Below are 20,757 nucleotides of genomic sequence, written 5' to 3'. Positions count from 1 at the left end.
GATCTGTGGAATCAGCAATCCAGGACAAAGAACCAATACACCTCTAGGAACTATACCCAAAGCCTCTTACCCATTTAAAAGACTACAAATTGACTATATACAGTGGCGACGAAGCAGTCCATATGAATATGTACTAGTAGCAACGGACATGTTTAGTCACTGGGCCGAAGCCTGGCCAGTAAGCAAAGCCACAGCAAAAACCACTGCAAAGAAACTGATAGCAGAAGTAGTATGTAGATTTGGGATACCTGAGGTTATAGAATCAGATAGAGGTACACATTTCACGGGAGAAGTCATGCAGCATATAATGAAAGATTTGGGGGTACAGCAGGCCTTCCATGTGCCTTACCAGCCCCAGGCGAGTGGGAGGGGGGACATCTGAACTTTGACCTTAAGCTAAAACTACAGAAAATGACAGAAACCAAAAGAACTTGGCCAGAATGCCTACCTATAGTCTTGTTCAATATTAGGACCACACCCATGAAACCTAGTAAACTGACTCCATATGAAATATTGTTTGGGTCAGCTCTAAGAACAGGTTGTTATTATCCACAACAATTACAACATAATCATGATGATTTTTACAGGTTATGTACAGGAGGTCTGTAAAACATTGACTAACCTCCATTGCCGAGTGTTTTCTTCCATTCCAGACCCAGAGGGATCAGCTACGCATAAGCTACATCCAGGAGATTGGGTCTATTTAAAGAGACATGTGAGAAAGACCTTTGAACCAAGATATGATGGTCCATATCAAGTGCTGCTAACCATGTCTACCTTAAATTAAGGTGAAAGGTCGTGATACTTGATTACATGCATCCCACTTGAAGAAGTTGACAGTGACTCTCCAGCCAGAAGAATGAAGTTGCTTATCCTTTGATTGTTGTTAGGGGTAATCCCCAAGGTTTGGACTATAAATCCAGGGGACTGGTTTACTGAAAGAAAATAGTTCAGGCCTAGATAGTGTAGGTAGAATAGGGAGAAAAAGTGGAATCAAAAAGAGGGGAAATGATGGTGTAGGAGCTTCCTTTTAAATGGCAAATATATATTGATTCAAGCTTTTTCACATTAACTAAGATATTTACTGCTCCTCACTTCTTTAGGTTCGTGTTTCCTTAAAAGCTTCACAGATATGTTATAAGCAACATTGTATTTCAAAGCATGAATTACTCATTGTTATAACGCCAGATGTATCCAAGGCCAGTCAAGCATATCGCCAAAAGTTCTGAACATCGGGGAGGATTTTGACCTGTCCTGACCTCCAGAAAGGATGTTCCGGGAAAGCTGATAATCGCAAAGCAATAAATATATTTTAATTGCAATTTATAATATTGTTTGACAAATGACGTGTTTCAGTTTTCAAGACATACATGGTGTATTTTGATTGGCTAAATGTATTGGCACACATGAATCCTTTGTTCTTTTGCTATAAAATAAAGCCATGATGGCCCCTAAGACAGATCAACTATGAACTGCTTAGGTTACACAATTATCCTGTGTCACCTTTCCATTCACTGATCTCCAACCGGTTGCTAAGGGGAACAGCATTCTGACTGATGACTGAAGAGAGTTCATAATCAGACCTGAATAGGTTAACATACCCTATCACGTGTGATTGATGAAATTGGTCCATTGCAGTCTGTCAATGCACAGCACATCAGTGACCTGGTCTGTCACTTGGGGTCCAGCTAGAGTGTTAAGCCAACAGCCATACATTGCGGAAGGTCCTTGTTAACACTACAGACTGGTATCGATGGTCTTTTTGGGCCACATGCACAGATTTTTGTAATCCGTTTGTCCCTCAAAGACCACACTGTAAGTCACTGCACATATGGAGGGTATAGTTTATGCTATTTTCACTTGTGCTACATGTTATTAATATGATAGATTTAAGCTTAACTGTTAAACCAGTGCCGCAACTAGACTTTTTGGTGCCCTGTGCCAGAGAGAGAATTGCCCCCCCCCCCCCCGTTTTACCAATAGGGACATAAGGTGCAGGCCTTATGGGGAAGGGGCATGACAAGATTGATCAAGATTGAGAAAGCCCATGCTATGATGCCCCTTCCCACATTTTATATATACACAAATCCTCTTTATACCACATTCATGCACTTAACTGGAGATATTCACTTACAATACCCTTTATTAAATAACGCATTTCAATATGCTGCCATACCCAGAATTCAAACCTATAACCTGTTGAATTCTAATCAAACACCCTACTCATTGAGCGATTTGATCCTACATAAAAACTATGAACACTATATGAAGCTACTGGTACTTTGTAAAAAAAATAAAAATCTGCATTGCAATTGAGCAGATCTATGTAGTGTGCAACCACACATCCAATCTCCTGCTGGCACACACTACATAGATCTGCTCAGGTGCAATGTTGATAATTTGTCTTACGTCCTAGAGGATGCTGGGGTTCCATTTAGTACCATGGGGTATAGACGGGTCCCTTGGGGGCCATGGGCACTTTAAGAGTTTAATAGTGTGGGCTGGCTCCTCCCTCTATGCCCCTCCTACCAGACTCAGTTTAGAAAATGTGCCCGGAGGAGCCGGTCACAGTTAGTGGAACTTTTAGGAGTTTTTCTAGTTTTATTATTTTCTGAGTTTAGTTAGGTTACAGGGAGGCTGCTAGCAACAGCCTCCATGCATCGTGGGACTTAGGGGGGAGTAGGAACCAACACTAGTAGTTAATGGTTCTCTATCTCTGCTGACAGGACACTGAGCTCTTGAGGGTGCTGATCGCAAGCCCACGAGGCGACCGCTCACTCCCGCAGCACGGCCGCCACCCCCTAACAGAGCCAGAAGAAAGAAGAGTGGTGAGTACAGCGTCGGCGGCCTGGAGAGCGGGTCGCCGGCGGGAATGGCGGCACAAGGGTGGGAGCGCAGCTCTGACAGGCTGCGCTCCGGAAAGCTCAGTGGCACACTGTGTACGGCGCTGTGAGGGGCGTCCTGGGCTAGCGCAATCACCCTACACTGGTCAACACTGCTAACGGGCTAATCCCGCTGTTAGCAAAAAAATTCCTCAGGCCAGTATAATACAATAAGGGCAGGAAGACACACTTTTACAGGGGGCGGGACTTCTTTCGCCATTTTCTCGCTGCAGTTCATCAACAGAGATGCTGGCAGGGAGCGCTGCCCTCCATATAAGTAACACTGTGTTATAGATATACGGGGGGAGTGTAATTCGATACTAGCTAGTAGCTACCCTGTTAAGGTTCAGCTAGTCAGAGGTTTTTTTTTATCATAATAAAATCCTATAAGGGCGAGGTGTGGCTGGCTCCTTGTACTCTGTGACTCTCTGAAGGTATTCTGGGGGGGAAATTGTGCTGACATTTTCCTGTGTGTGTAACCCACTGTACCATATTTTGGGGACTTTGTCCTGTAATGCAGAATGTATATCTTCTCCTGGGGAGTCTATACCATGCTCAAAACTGTACAAATTTTCAGGCTTCGGTGGCATATTTCCCTGGGGTGGCCTCCATAAGATGTACTTTCACATATATTTCTTCAAATATGTCCCATGCTGGGAAGAAGCCACAGTTTTGAGATGTCTGGGGAATCAAATCCCACAGCTGTGCCTCTCACCCCAACTAAGTACCCTGAAAAGTGTACACTTGCCATATAATGCAACTGACATATGAGGGGTGCAACATATAGTTTGAGGCTAATAGGAATGAGAAATATTATATATATATATATCAGGGACGTGCAGTCAGGGGAGGCAGGGGAGGCAGTGCCTCCCCTGTCATTAACGATTAAAATAATACAAAGAAGATACTTATGACACATATTCTGTGTCATAAGTATCTCCTTTAGCATTGATATTATTTTAATAATTTTTACCTTTAAAAAAACAGTTGTAAATGTGTTTTGGAGGCACCGCTCTCGGTGCCTCCCGCTGTCTATATTAAAGGACCGGAAGCGGGGGGCGGGGCCAGGCACCGGGCAGTGAAAGCCCATTAAAAAAATGCAGCAAAAGCGGCACTTACTAGAAGTGCCTCTTTGACAGGGGCGTGCTCATATGAAAGCACGCCCCTGTCACTAAGACTCTGCTCCCTGCCTACAAGCTCCAGCAGTCAGGAGCCAGCTCACCCCCTTTACTCCTCTCCCGGTGTCAGTCTGCTTCACCCCTCTCCCCACACAGGTGCGCCCCTCCCCAGCTGATGCCGCTGACCTCAACGGGCCCTACCTTCCAGCCTCTCCGCTGCCGCCGGTCCCCGCAAGTTGTGACAGTTGAGGCGGGGGCATGGTGCGTGGCGCAGAGCAGAACCAGGTTTGCTGAGAGGAGGGAGAGCTGCTGCTGGGATCCTGGCTGGTGAGTCCTACGCGCACGCGGGCGGGGCGGCAAGTAGCGGCGCTGTCATTGATGTGTTCAGTCACTCCCGGCCAGGGCACAGAGAGGAGTCTCTGTGTATCTGTGTACGTCGGGGACAGGCTACGGGTGGATGGGGCACCGTTATTTAGTAAAGTATGTCACATGAGTGCAGGGACCGAGGGGAGGAGGAGGGACGAGGAGGAGGGACGGGAAGGTGAGGGACGACCGTGGTGGAGCTGTGCTGTATGCCTATGGGGGGAGGGGGGGTATGATGTTGGTGCCAGCACAGTCTGGAAGGGGAGGGCGGTGGGGGTGTTGCTGGTGAGAGTGATCTTGGTGCCTGAACTGTCTGGAGGGGGTGGGTGGGGTGATCTTGGTATCTTTGCTTTCCATTGTGGGGTGGGGGTGCTGAATTGTGTGTGTGTTCTTGGTGCCTGACCTGTCTGGAAGAGGGTGGGACTCACAGCAATGTGTTTGGGGCAGACTATAGCTTGTTACATGCTAATTATTCATTTTTCATGGGCTGCCAACAATTGCACTAAAATCGAATATTTGGAAACCCCCCTCAAGAAATCCTGCATTTGCCCCTGTAATCTGCCCGTGTGACTGCATGTGGTGACCAGGAGACAGCCGGAGCCTGAAGCCGTGGCCAAGATCAATGAGAACACCTACAAGGTGAGGCGTGCACCATGCAGCCAGGAAGTTGCATTATTGTTTATATAGATAGGCACACGATATGCTCCTGTAGCTGGCCTGGCCAACCTGTGGCTCTCCACAGGTTGGTGGAACTACAGTTCCCAGCATGTCTTGCCGCGTCACGCTGGGGTTTGTAGTTCCATAACATCACATTTTGCCAAGCCACTGTAATCTCCAAACTGGCGTTGAATGGAAGTGTTACAGTTGCTAACATGTAATAGGGAGTTACAGTGGTGTCAGTGTGTATAGTTTGGCCAGGGGCATTTTAAGAGAGAAGGAGGCCCGATGCAGCCTCCTCCATTCGGGCCCCCTCCTCTCTGCCGGCAGCACTGAGAGTCTGAGCACTAGAGCGCTCAGACTCTACTGCGCATGCGCAGATCTCCGGGAAAATGGCAGCTGGGCCATTTTCACTGAGTTTTAACACCGCCGTGGATGTCGCCGCGGGACTCCGGAGGGGTGAGTATTCAGAAAATGGGTGCAGCGTGTGCAGTGGGGGCCCCCTCGGGACTCAGGGGCCCGAGTGCACCGCACACACTGCACCCATTATAGAAACGCCAGTGAGTTTGGCGTCCCAAGAGCTTGCAATCAGTATTCCATCCTGGTACTGCAGTATAGTGAGTATACAGTATTATAGGTTATTAAGAAGACAGGACACAAGGACACAAGGAAAGGGTTTTATGTCTGACAAGATATACATGAAACCCCATATTCTAACCACAGCATCTGTGTGTATGTATAGTGACTGGTGCTGTAGATAGATATGAAAGGACATGACAGCTGGTGGAAGACTATTACTAGCCAAGGGTGGGCATTGGTCATGCCACATCGAGGGCACATCCCTCTTCCAGTTACCCAGAGCTGGCACCGACTGCTGTCACCCTCTTCCTGTAACCAGCTCCCTGGTGTCAACCTCTTCCTGTCACCCACAGCTGGCACTGACTGCTGTCACCCTCTCCCTGTCACCCTCTCCTCGTCACCCACAGCTGGCACCGACTGCTGTCACCCTCTTCCTGTCACCAGCTCCCTGGCATCAGCCACTGCTGTCACCCTCTCCCTGTCACAAACTGCTGTCATCCTTTCCCTGGTGTCACCCTCTCCCTGTCACCCTCTCCCTGTCATCCACTGGCATCACCCTCTCCCTGTCACCCGGTCACCCTCTCCCTAGCATCATCTACTGCCATCACCCACTACCCCTCTCTCCGTCACCCTTTACCTGTCACCCCACTGCCTCTCTCCGTCACCCTCTCCCCTAGAACCACCTTCTCACTGATATCACCCACTGCTGTTACCCTCTTCCTCTCACCCACTGCTCCGTCACCCTCTCCCTGTCACCCACTGCCTCTCTCTGACACCCTCTCCCTGTCACCCACTGCATTTCCCTTGCATCACAGTCTCCTCTTCACCATCTCTCTCCTGTCACCCTCTGACTTTCCAAGGCATCACCATCTCCTCCTCTTACGACCATGTCCCTTGTTGTGAGGCCACACCCTCATTGCAAGACCATACCCACTTTTCCAGAAGCATGCAGGGACAGCGGTGGTAGCGGGCATCGGCAGGACACGGCGGACATTATCGCTGGAGTGCCTCACCAGCCACTGACCTCACTGCACGCCACTGATATGTATATATATATATATATATATATATACACAGTGGGGCAAAAAAGTATTTGGACCGCCACCGATTGTGCAAGTTGACCCACTTAAAGAGATGAGAGAGGTCTATAATTTCCATCATAGGTACACTTCAACTGTGAGAGGCAGAATCTGAAAAAAAAAACCCCCAGGAAATCACATTGTATGATTTTTAAACAATTTATTTGTATATTCTTGCGGAAAATAAATATTTAAACACCTACCAAGCAGCAAGATTTCTGGCTCTCACAGACCTGTTACTTCTTCTTTAAGAAGCTCTTCTATCCTCCACTCGTTACCTGTATTAATGGCACCTGTTTGAACTGGTTATCTGTATAAAAGACACCTGTCCACACCCTCAAACAGTCAGACTGCTACCTCTCCACCATGACCAAGACCAGAGAGCTGTCTAAGGACACAGGGACAAAATTGTAGAGCTGCACAAGGCTGGAATGAACTACTCGACAATAGGCAAGCAGCTTGGTGAGAAGAGATCAACTGTTGGCGCAATTATTAAAAAATGGAAGAAATACAAGATCACTGACAATCTCCCTCGACTTGGGGCTCCATGCAAGATCTCACCTAAAGAGATTTCAGTTAAACATCAGGGCGATATCCTGCCTAGACCACTGGAAACAGTCAGGTTGCCCAGGGGTGCCGACTGGAGTTTCTAATACTCCCGCCTCACAGATTATTACTAGCTTCTCGGACAAGAAGTACACTACTGCTGGAAGCTATTCAAACATTTGCCAAACAAATGTCATTGTTCCAGTTCCACCTCACCTACAACAAAAGGGTTATTACTCAAACCTGTATGTGGTACCGAAACCGGATGGATCGGTAAGGCCAGTATTAGACCTAAAAACATTGAAACCTACTTGAGGGAATTCAAATTCAAGATGGAGTCTCTGAGAGCGTGATCTCAGGTCTGGTGGAGGGGGAATTCCTAGTATCCCTGGATATCAAGAATGCGTACCTTCACATTCCGATCTTGCCGCCTCACCAGGCTTATCTAAGATTTGAGCTGCTGGACTGTCACTATCAGGTCCAGGCACTGCCATTTGGCCTCTCCACAGCACCGAGGGTATTCCCCTAGGTCATGGCAGAGATGATGATACTCCTCCGCAGACAGGGAGTGAACATAATTCCATATCTGGATGATCTGCTGTAAAAGCATCTTCCAGGGAGAGGCTGTTACAGAGTATTGCTCTCTCAGCTCGCCTACTCCAGGATCTTGGGTGGATCCTGAACCTTCCAAAGTCACATTTGGAGAGCCGACAGAAAGCATCAGTGATCCAGTCAATGGTCCAGGATGTCCTGAAGCCCGGGTATCGGTTCGTCACTGCATTCGCCTTCTGGGGAAGATGGTAGCCTCCTACGAGGCTTTACAGTACGGAAGATTCCACGCATGGTTCTTCTAACTGGCTCTCCTGGACAAATGGTCGGGATCACATCTTCACATGCACCAGCGGATACGCCTGTCGCCAAAAGCCAGAAATTCACTCCTCTGTTGGCTGCAAACTTCTCACCTACTTGAGGGTCGCAGGTTCGAGATTCAAAATTGGATTGTCTAACCAAGGATGCAAGTATCAGAGGTTGGGGAGCAGTCAACCAAGGGGAGGACTTCCAAGGAAAGTGGTCAAGTCAGGAAGCTCTCCTCTCGGTAAACATTCTGGAACTAAGGTCCATATACAACAGCCTTCTACAAGCGGCACATCTTCTGAAAGATCAAGCCATTCAAGTTCAGTCGGGACACGTCAGGTCGGTGCCCTACATAAACAGGCAAGGCGGAACGAAGAGCAGAGCTGCAATGTCAGAGATAACGGGAATCCTCCTCTGAACAGAAGGACATGCGCTGACGCTGTCAGCAATCACCATTCCGGGAGTGGACAACTGGGAAGCAGAATTACTCAGCAGAAGCGATCTCCATCCAGGAGATTGGGGTCTCTATCCGGAGGTATTCACAGAGGTAACAAGCCAATGGGGTGTACCTCAGATAGACATGATGGCCTGTCGCCTCCACAAGAAATTCAGAGGTACTGTTCCAGGTATAGAGACCCACAGGCAGTGGTGGTGGATGCCCTGGTAACTCCATGGGTGTCCCAGTCAGTGTATGTGTTCCCTCCACTTCCACTCATTCCAAGGATTCTAAAACTAATAAAAAGAACAAGAGATCAGGTGATCCTCTTTGCTCCAGACTGGCCAGGAATAGCTTGGTACGCGGATCTTCTGGGATTACTCTTGAACGATTCCAGGCCTCTTCCTCTTCGCAAGGACCTTCTTCAACAGGGGCCATTCGCTTATCAAGACTTACCGCGGCTACGTTTGACGGCATGGAGGTTGAACGTCAGATCTTAGCTCGGAAAGGCATTCCGGAAAAGGTCATTCCTACAGGCTAGGAATGGAGTAACAGCAAAACATTACCATCAGATTTGGTCAAAAGTATGTGTCCTGGTGTGAATCCAAGAAGTTTCCTACGGTGGAGTTTCATCTGGGTTGTTTTCTCCTTTTTCTGCAAGCAGGTGTGGATGTGGACCTACGCTTGGGCTCCATAAAAGTCCAGATTTTGGCTTTGTCCATTTTCTTCCAGAAACAATTGTCTGCCCTCCCTGATGTTCAGACATTCTTGAAAGGAGATCTGCACATCCAACCACCCTTTGTGCATCCTACGGCACCCTGGGATCTTAATGTGGTGTTGCAGTCCCTGAAATTGGATTGGTTCGAACCTTTGCAGGAGGTGGACATAACGTTTCTTACTTGGAAGGCTCTCACAGTGGGCATTGTCGCACAAGACCCCTTACTTGATTACCATGAGGATAGAGCTGAGCTCAGAACGCGTCAGTGATTTCTTCTAAAGGTTGTGTCGGCTTTTCATATCAACCGACCTATTGTGGTGCCAGTAGCTACTGTACTGACACCTCGATTACTCAAAGTCCTTGGATGTTGTGAGGGCTTTGAAAATATATGTGAAGAGAACTTCTCGTCACAGAAAGTCGGACGCTCTGTTTGTCATTTATGATCCTAACAAGGTTAGGTGTCCTGCTTCTAAGCAGACAATTTCTCGCTGGATCAGGTTTTCTATCCAGCATGGTTATTCTATGGCAGGCTTGCCATGTACAAAATCTGTTAAGGCCCACTCTACTCGTAAAGTGGGTTCTTCCTGGGCGGCTGCTCGGAGTGTCTCGGCTTTACAGCTTTGCCGAGCAGCTACTTGGTCAGGGTCGAACACGTTTGTTAAGTTCTACAAGTTCGATACTTTGGCCTCTGAGGACCTTAAGTTTGGTTAATCTGTTCTGCAGGTGCCTCAGCACTCTCCCTCCCATACTGGGAGCTTTGCTACATCCCCATGGTACTAATTGGAACCCCAGCATCCTCTAGGATGTAAGAGAAAATAGGATTATAATTACCTACCGATAAATCCTTTTCTCGTAGTCCGTAGAGGATGCTGGGCGCCGGCCCAGTGCTTCGTTTTCCTGCATTGTTGCTTGGTTAAGTATTGGTTCAGCTGTTGCTGTTCCTATTTCATGCTTGTTAGCAGGTTTTCTTCTAGTTCCTGCTGGTTAGTTGCATGCTGGTTATCATGGTTTCTTCATGTCTCATGCTGGTTAACATGGTTTCTTCATGTTTCATGCGGGTTTGCATGATTTCTTCATGTTGCATGCTGGTTGGCATGGTTTCTCCATGTTGCATGCTGGTCAGCATGGTTTTTCAATTTGGTGTGAGCTGGTGTGATTCTCACCACTATCTGTGTATTCCTTCTCTCGAAGTATGTCCGTCTCCTCTGGCACAGTTTCTAGACTGAGTCTGGTAGGAGGGGCATAGAGGGAGGAGCCAGCCCACACTATTAAACTCTTAAAGTGCACATGGCTTCCAAGGGACCCATCTATACCCCATGGTACTAAATGGAACCCCAGCATCCTCTACGGACTACGAGAAAAGAATTTACCTGTAGGTAATTAAAATCCTATTTTTTTTAACAAAGTACAGGGTAAGTTTCAAATAGTTAGAATTCTGTACCTTAGAATTATCTACCTGTCTATGTAAGGGCACATAGCTCAATGTATAGATTGTCTGACTGCAATGCCACAGGCAATGGGTTTGAATACCGGGTATGTCAGCATCTTGAAATGTAATAAAGGACGGGTGTGGTTCATCAAATCGACAGTATCTAGGTCGACAATGTTTAGGTCGACCACTATAGGTCGACAGTCACTAGGTCGACATGGATGGAAGGTCGACAGGGTTTCTAGGTCGACATGTGCTAGGTCGACAGGTCTAAAGGTCGACATGAGGTTTTTGGGTTTTTTTGGTGTCGTTGTCTTCGTAGAGTGACCGGGATCCCAAATTAGTGCACCGCGTCCCCTCGCATGGTGCCTTCGCTCCGCTGCCGCTTCGCTCGGCACACTTTACCGTTCCAATCGTAGTCCACGTGGATGGTTACGTATGAAAAAATTAAAAAAAAGAAAAATTTTTTGAAAAACTCATGTCGACCTTTAGACCTGTCGACCTAGCACACGTCGACCTAGAAACCCTGTCGACCTTCCATCCATGTCGACCTAGTAACTGTCGACCTATAGTGGTCGACCTAAACATTGTCGACCTAGATACTGTCGATCTTCAGACCGGATCCCTAAAGGACAGTGTGACTGAATAACAAAGAAATCTCAAGTTGAGGTCATGAATCTTGTATAGGTATCAGTGACAGAAGGGGTGAGGGTAGGAGATAGGAGATGTCAGGAGATTCTAGGCTTCAAAAAGGGGGGAAGCTGCAAGTGAAAGTAATTAAAAATCATAAGTGTCAAGTGCTGCTAACAGCATCCTCTATCCAGTAGCGCTATGTGCAGTGCAACCCTCCACACACACCTAGTTACGACCCTGTGTTAAACCTCCTAACGGCTGATGATGGCCCTGTGCATGAATCAGTGATAACACTTTAACCTTGATTAAAAGAAAAACACAGAGACTTAGATTTGGCAGAAACTGTTAGCTTATTTATTTCAATTAGCTGTAACTTTAAACAGTTGTAAATAAAAGAATTAGAGAATGGTGGCAGAGAAAGAACGGCTAAACTCTTTCCACAACCCGCAAAATCTGACAACATCATCACAACCATAAACCAAACCAGCTAAACCCACAATGGTATCCACTCAACCTTCTACCTTGACTACCCACCTGTATGTGTGATGAGGCTTCTGCCCCCGTTAGGGTGATCCAGCAGACATAAACAATCAACGAAGGTGAGCACATCAACAACTAGGAACCAATCAAAAACCAGTCTATATATGCCCTAAAACAGATTACCTGCCGTTCTTTATCGCCAACCACAGCTAACACAAAATCAAAGCAAAACCAACAGCAACACAAAACGGGAGGAAGGGCTGGGAAGACAAGAATAAAAGAGGCTGATTCCACCCCAAACAAGCCCTAAAGATTAAAGCTATTCCCCTCCATGCTTCACTATTGGATTAAAACTACCACCTGATCTCATACAAGGCCGCCCACAGCCCCTGAGGGCGCAACTGCCCGCATTCCAAGTCAGCGGCTTGTAATGAGCCAAACTGACTCATTACAAGCCGCCTGTGTGTGCCGGAGGAGGAGAGGACGAGGAGCCGATCCCGGGCAGGTGAGAAGGAAGAGGAGAGAGGGGGACTCTAGAGCCGCAGCAGTGCTATGTAATTGGTAGTGGCGCCGCATGCAGCTGTCCCTTCCTTTCCACATAGGCTGGCCGCCACCGCAGTGAATGCTGGGATGCGCTTCCCTCATCATAGCGCTGCTGTGGCTCCCTCCTCCCCCTCCTTCCTCTTCCTTCTCACCTGCCCGGGATCTGCTCCTCGTCCTCTCCTCCTCTGGCACACACAGGCGGCTTGTAATGAGCCAGTTTGACTCATTACAAGCCGCTGACTTGGAATGCGGGCAGTTGCACCCTCAGGGCGACTGCACTGAGTGCCAGGCACACCTGGCACACACGTAGTTACGGCTCTGGTCATTTCCTCCCATACATTCCTAGATTTTTGTTCCCACCAGTCAGATTTGACAGATATATCTTTAGGTGTGCACCCAGTTTAAGAGACAAGGGAGATGAGCAGATGGCAGGAGATGGAAAGACAGAGGGAAAGGGCGGAAGAGGTTGGAGACACAGGGATGGTGCTGAAGTGACTAGACAAGGATGTGGCTGGAAAGATGGGGTTTGAGGCTGGAACAACAAAGGCGAGGCAGAGCCTGGAGAGTCATGGGGGTATAAGGCTGAAAGACAGGTACGAACGAGGCTGGAGTGATGTAGAGGGGGGGGGGGGGGGGTTGATGAGGCTTTACAGACACAGGGGTATGAGTCAATGTCTGACCAGCCTTTACCTACCAGGGAGGGATGGGGCCCCAAATACATGAGTGCTCTGGCCAGCAAGATTTTCAGCCCTGGGTAAGGATTCAGGGGGATGCCAGTCAGTGTAGGGATGCAGATGGCTGCTGATTCTTCTTGACAGTGACAGGCTGGAAGAGTGGTACTGCACTGTCAGCCTGGTGTAGAGCCACCACACTCCCAACAATAAGCCAGCAGCATCACAGCATAAGGTAGAACATATGTAGGAATAATAAAACAAACTCCCTTCTTCCCCAATGTCAGCCAATAAGAAACACTCAGTGGGCAGATGTATTAACTCGGAGAAAGCATAAGGAAGTGATAAACCAGTGCAAGGTGATAAACGCACCAGCCAATCAGCTCCAATATGTAAATTAACAGTTAGGAGATGATTGGCTGGTGCATTTATCACCTTGCACTTATTATTGGTTTATCACTTCCTTATGCCTTCTCCAGGTTAATACATCTGCCCCAGTGATTTAATTTAAATCCCTAGGGCAGTTGGAGCTCAGTGGGGATGTCACTCATTCAGTTACCTTCAAAATGTTGGCACTAGGCAGTGCCACCTTTGCACCAACCACCTTATTAGTCTGTGGGTGTGTAAAAACTGAGAAACCCTCACTAAAAACATTCAGGGGTGGTCATCCCTTTTAAGAGAAGAAACTAGCAAGAGTCTAAAATATATTCGAAATTACAGGATGCATATCTGAGACATAACATGTGGTCAATTCAGTTCCAACCGTGAATACATTAAAAATAACCCAGTGAAACAAATTGATCTGTTCTTTGTCACTTCTGGCAATATTTCTTTTAAACAACATGCCAGTGGTAGGCTTTACAAACAAAGTATTCTTCATTGGCTGTAAAGACTGAGCCACATGGCAACACAAACACACTAACATCAATTTTCGTAACTTATAAACTGGACCTCAAGCCTCTAAGAAGACACAGCGGCTCCAGTGATTGGTTCCAGACTGTGCAGAAAACAAACAATAGATAAAATATTGAGGTGATCATTTTGGGAATGTAAGCATGAGTAATTTCAATGGTAATTCCAAAGAGTTTTAAAAATAAAAATAGGTGTGAGCATGATGTCAATCTCTATTGCTGCCTTTCCCTATTTAGCACAGAGAAGTCGCTTTCAGTGTGACCCTATGGTACATGACTGACCAATCAGTGAAGACATTGGTAGCATCGTAGCATTTTAATTAATGTGTGTGTGTGTGTGTGTATATATATATATATATATATATATATAAACAGCGGCAGGAGCGGCACTCCAAGCGACGGGGATAAAGTAACTCTTTACGTCCTTGTAATAGACAACGTTTCAATGCTGTTTATTTGTGCATTTTCATCAGGTCAAAGTATACAAACAAATGTGGTTACCTATATAGTGCATGCAGACGCCGTCACCACGCTTCCGGAACACAGGCACCCGCCAGGTCCGTCGGCGCACCCACATGACGTCATCAACCATGGCTGGTAACTATGGTGACAATAATACACAAAATGGTATGCATAGCGTAATGATACAATCGTGCAGGCAATACACACTTATATCGGTCTAAATGTATATAGCATGCTGGCTAAATATAACACATCTGAACAACCTAGTATGTACATAAAGCACAACAAACCTAGATCATTGAAAGGCATAAAAGACATTTAAAGGCATATTACCACTGGATCAACCACACATAGAAATAAACTTACAGGAATGCATTGAGCCCTAACTGTTCATTGAGGCCTCTAGGGTAAAGAGTCCCCAGACGGTGAATCCACCTAGTTTCAAGTTGAAGTAGTTTAGGACCCCTGTCACCCCCCCGGGGGAGAGGGGGGACATGGTCTATCATCCGGTAACGTAGTGCCACTAACGGATGGCGTGCCACAGAAAAATGTTGTGCGACCGGCTGGTCACTTGATCCTTTGGCAATGGCTGCTTTAATAGCCGACCGGTGGGCTGCCATACGTTCTTTAAACATTCTTTCAGTTTTGCCTACGTATGACAACCCACACGGACACAGCAACTGATAAACAACAAACTTAGACGAACACGTCAAGGTATAATTAATAGTCAAAGGTCGACCCGTCAGTGGATGTTGAAAGGTTTTTCCACTAATCAAAAATTGACATGTGGTACGTACAAGTACATCTAATGCACCCTCTTGCATTAGCCTGTACTAATCGCTGTGGACTGGGAGAAATATCTGCTTTAACCAGCATATCTCTGATGTTACGTCGTCTTGTATAACATGACATTAATTTAGTATGGCCAAGATTTAACTCCTGGTCGGACTGGACTATATGCCATAATTTCTTGGATATATGATTGATGCCACTGCTAGTGGGACTAAATTGACCTACCCATGGGAAAATCCCTTTCTCATCTGATACTTTAGTTTTAGCCTGTAACAATTGTGAACGGTCAATAGATAAAGCTTTAAGTTTAGCTTGATGAAGTAAAGCTGCTGGGTAACCTCTAGCTAAAAATTTCTTGATCATACTATTCATTTGGGTCTCAGCTACCACAGGGTCAGACGTAATACGGCGAACCCTCAGCAGCTGTGAGTAAGGCAAACCACGTTTAAGCGGAGTTGGGTGAAAACTTGAATAGTGTAACAGGTTATTCCTGTCCGTGGGTTTACTATAAATGGATGTATGGATACATCCATCAATGATGGAGATTTTAACATCCAAATAGTCCACTGACTGCATGCTCATATTGTATGTAAATTTGACCGGATGGTTACAGCTATTATGTGTCTCAATGATCTCAACTAAACGTTCCTGAGTACCCTTCCATAAGATAAGTAAATCATCAATGTATCGACAGTACATGATGATATCTGATGCTACCTCAGGTTTGTCAAAGAATATCTCCTGTTCAACCTTGAACATATAAATGTTCGAATACGATGGGGCCACAGGGGACCCCATCGCACACCCAGTTTGTTGCAAATAGATCTTACCATCGAACACAAAGAAGTTCTTGGTAAGGATCATGTGCAAAAGATCCAGGCAAAATTGTAACTCCGGCCCTTTGAATTCAGGGTGACCATCCAAGAACTCTCGTGTCGCATCTATACCCTTATCATGGGGGATTATGGTATACAAACTCTGCACATCAATGCTACAGAGGATAACATCATGGTCAAATCGGCTCAACAATTGCAATTTGCGTAACAGTGTGCTGGTATCTAGAAGGTATCGAGGGTGTGACTGAATACACGGCTGAAACAGAGCATCAAGGTATAGAGCTACCGGTTGGAAAAGGGATTTGTTGGCCGATATAATGGGCCTCCCAGGGGGTTTAACCAAACTCTTATGTATTTTGGGAGTAGTGTAAAGAAGCGGTATAACAGGGAATTTAGGCAGCAATGCTTTGCTGAGGGAGCATGAAATAATCCCTGTTCCAACCGCCTGCTCAAGCTTACTAGACAATTCAGTTAGAAAAGCAGAAGTAGGGTCCACAGGCAACAGGCGGTACGTGGCAGAATCACTTAGTTGTGATACAATTTCAGCTCTATAGTCTGCTATATCCTGCAAGACCAACGCACCACCTTTGTCGGCAGGTCTAAATATAATATCAGAACATGCTGCCAGACGTTCTAATGCCAATCTTTCAACTCTGGTAACATTACTCCTATTATCAGGTGCGGAGAAGATAAATCGGTCAGTCTCAAGATCTAGAAGTCGCATAAAAGTTCTTACTGATGCGTTATGTGTCTGCGGTTCAAACGTGGACTTAGGCAATATTTTTTGAAGCTTAGCCGGTACTTCAGAGTTATCTTCCACAGCCAAAGTGCTTTTGGCAAAATGTTCTTTTAACTTTAGCTGGCGATGTAACCGATATTTGTCAACTTTCCACTGTAGAGGGTCCTGTCGACAAGATGGTATAAATGACAAACCTCTAGATAATACTGATTTTTCAACGTCACTAAGCACATAACTTGAAAGATTAATGACTAGGTTTTCCGATGCCGTGGATTCTTCGGAGGACGCCCCACTCTTCCCCTTCCTTTGCCACTGGTGCCCCCGTCTTGTGTAACGCCGTTGCCTCTTGCGCCAGGGATCTTGGCCCTGGTGGCTACTCCTAAAGGGTGGTCATTACGGGTTGTCTGGGCTGTTGAATCAGAGTCACTGGTAGTGGAGGTATGCTCATTAGATGACTCAAGATCCCGGGTACGGTGCATTCTACGTCGAAAGAAAGGTTGCTTGAAATCACGTTTGGTGGTCCCATCCACCCATTTATACACATTGTGCTGCTCGTAGTCAGTATCAACCTTTTGTCGCTTGGCTGCCTTAAATTTAATAAGTTCCCGCTTGTGGAGCTGTAATTGGTCGTTAAGTTTAGAATACCAATCAACTGTAGTGTCAGCCTCAAAGTTCGCTTTATGCTTCAGCTCAAATTCAGCCGCCTTGGTTTTAAATGCATTCATTTCTTTTGTAGATTGCTCAATAATTAGCAGCATTAGATCCATTCAGCAACGTTTCAGAATGCCCACCCACTTACGGCAGAAGTTGGGATCATTACGGCCTATGGTAGGGGAGTTACGTACCCGTAACCCGCAGGAAATTTTTTTGGCTCTGTAATAATCGGATAAGGACAGGCAATGGTAGAAATAGTCAATTTCTTTGCGTTTAATTCTCAATAGATCATGATAGAGGTCTTCCAATGAAAGTGACTCTTGCTGGTCACTCAGTAGTGCTGAGTAAAGAATAGCATCTGCTTCTGCTTCTGTGTAGCCATGTAGTTCACCAACAGAATAATGAGACAGAGACATACCCTGTATGTTGCTATGTAACGACTCTTCAGCCATATTGCACACAAAAGAGGGAACACAGACAGACACCGCAGGCTGTGGAACTAGAGCGACCTAGCTAGTCTGCTCACATATGCAATGTCACCACGCCATGCAGCAATAGATGATAGCGTACAGGTAGAGGTGCTACCACAGTGCAAAAAAAACTATAAAAGTGCCTTGAGTGCAACCTAAAGTCATATAAAAATTAGCTAAAAACTCAGTCCATATATCACACTAAAGTGCAATCCAAATATCATAGAAAGTGCAATCCATATATCATCATAAAGTGCAGCAGTGCGTGCAGCAGACACTGATAAATTCTTCAGAATCATTCATAGATAGGGAGCCCTGACAGAGTGTGCCCACATAGGGGTTATGAGCACTCACATACAGACAACAAGCAGGTCCGGCTCTCCCATTACTTGATGCAATAGCGCTGGGTGCCTCCACAGTAGTAGTATACAAACAGCGGCAGGTGCGGCACTCCAAGCGACGGGGATAAAGTAACTCTTTATGTCCTTGTAATAGACAACGTTTCAATGCTGTTTATTTGTGCATTTTCATCAGGTCAAAGTACTAGGTGGATTCACCGTCTGGGGACTCTTTACCCTAGAGGCCTCAATGAACAGTTAGGGCTCAATGCCTTCCTGTAAGTTTATTTCTATGTGTGGTTGATCCAGTGGTAATATGCCTTTAAATGTCTTTTATGCCTTTCAATGATCTAGGTTTGTTGTGCTTTATGTACATACTAGGTTGTTCAGATGTGTTATATTTAGCCAGCATGCTATATACATTTAGACCGATATAAGTGTGTATTGCCTGCACGATTGTATCATTACGCTATGCATACCATTTTGTGTATTATTGTCACCATAGTTACCAGCCATGGTTGATGACGTCATGTGGGTGCGCCGACGGACCTGGCGGGTGCCTGTGTTCCGGAAGCGTGGTGACGGCGTCTGCATGCACTATATAGGTAAGCACATTTGTTTGTATACTTTGACCTGATGAAAATGCACAAATAAACAGCATTGAAACGTTGTCTATTACAAGGACGTAAAGAGTTACTTTATCCCCGTCGCTTGGAGTGCCGCACCTGCCGCTGTTTGTATACTACTACTGTGGAGGCACCCAGCGCTATTGCATCAAGTAATGGGAGAGCCGGACCTGCTTGTTGTCTATATATATATATATATATATATATATATATTTATAGTAAGCGAGGGGTAGTATGGTGATAGTCGGGGAGCGATATGCGATATGACCCAATATGATGTTGGTACCAAGTTTATGTAGATGGCCAAAATGGTATACAGAAATGGGTTCTCTGCGCACTGAGGTGTTAATCTGAGGCGGGGTGTGCTGCTGGTAATGAGGGGTGTCCCACCCCCCCTTAAATGGTAAGTATACAGATGTGGATAAATCCACAGGGAACCAGCGCTCAAACCCTATTTGTAGTGGTGAATGATACGGTTATAAAGTGAAACTAAAATCAATAATGAAAAAGCAGGTAATATACTTAAGGTTGTTTATTCTAAGATGCTGAGATACTTTCTTTCCCAACAGGTATAAATTCGGTTTAAAAGTCAATCAGTGATTGGGGCACGCTCCTGGTTTGAGCTTAAATTCTGAAGTGCAAGGTTCAATTGAAAGAACAAATGCTGTAATCTTTGTAAAGTCGAGAAAAAGAAAAAGAAAAATGCCACAAAAAAAGATTAATGATAATATGTACTAAAGTCCAAACGGTTTACAAGTCTATACAGACAGCGGCGTCCCGCTAATCTGTGCTCTGAAGTGAAGGATTCTCTTGTGAAGTGATGAACAGTTGACAGTGGTAGTGTATGCTTTGGTTAGAGTGGAGAATAAGGACCCTGGACTGGCGCTATTCCTCCTGCAGCACGTCCCACAGTAGAGCGCCCGAATCAGGCCCGCTCTGTGGGGCCGCTGACCTGGGGTGTGCGCCTGTCACAGAGGCGAAGTGGACCCGGCCGGAGCTCTCCGAGCGGCTGGCCGCGCCTCTCCTCCTCCTACAGGGACTTACCTTCTCCCTTCCCCTCCGCCTTCCACTCTCCGCTGTCTCGGGCTTCTTCCGTCGCCTGGCAACCGGTTGCTTCCGGAACTCCGGATCACGTGACCGGATGGTTTGCGGAAAGGATTAGCAGTACTGTCCTTCTTTGTAGTGAATATTCGTCCTCAGTCCAATGTAGTATAGATGGGTAGCTCCAACGCGTTTCGACCTGTTAGGGTCTTCCTCTGGGAGTCACCTCAGGTCTACCTCAGGTCTACTGTGAAAGTACTAGTGCTATTTGATTGGGGTAACATGGATTGCCTGGCCCCTGGAGACAGTTATGGATGTGCACAGGACTGTAACTGATGATGTGAGCCTCGCTCGCTCCCTGCTATGCCCCGAGGACAAACTCTCCAGTATAAAAGGAGGAGGATCAGCGCTGAAACGGGGGGTGGTTGTTGTTGTGTGTGAGATCTGCCGAGGGGGCTACTTTTCTCTCCTCTCTGTGCTGCACCGTAAGAGCTGTGCTGTAGACATAGCGGCGTCAGAGGGAGAGGAAGCGGCTTACCCGACACGGTTCACCACAGAGCTGAGCGGCACCTCCGGAAGGTGGAGAGCAGGAGGCGTGGCCAGTGAAAGAGGCGGAGACGGAGCTGCGGTGACAGGCCGGAGGAGGGCGCGGCCAGAAGGAGAGGCGGAGACAGAGTAGCGGTGACTGGCTGGATGAAGTTGCGGTTGTTGAAAGAGGCGGCGCCAGCGCAGCAGTGACGGGCCGGGGAAGTGATAAAAGGAGTGGCCATCTGAAAGTTGGGCTGAACCGTCCGTTCGGGGAAGGCATACCCCTGATAGCTGAAGGCGGTGCTGACCGAGAACACTATTCCCCCCTGTGGAAGAGAGAGTCCAGATCCCAGTCGCCTACAGAGAATAGT

This window comes from Pseudophryne corroboree, chromosome 8, assembly GCF_028390025.1.
Source record: "Pseudophryne corroboree isolate aPseCor3 chromosome 8, aPseCor3.hap2, whole genome shotgun sequence".
In the NCBI taxonomy this organism is placed as follows: Eukaryota; Metazoa; Chordata; class Amphibia; order Anura; family Myobatrachidae; genus Pseudophryne; species Pseudophryne corroboree.
The sequence above is the reverse complement of the archived record's forward strand: the minus strand, read 5'-3'. Positions refer to the sequence as shown.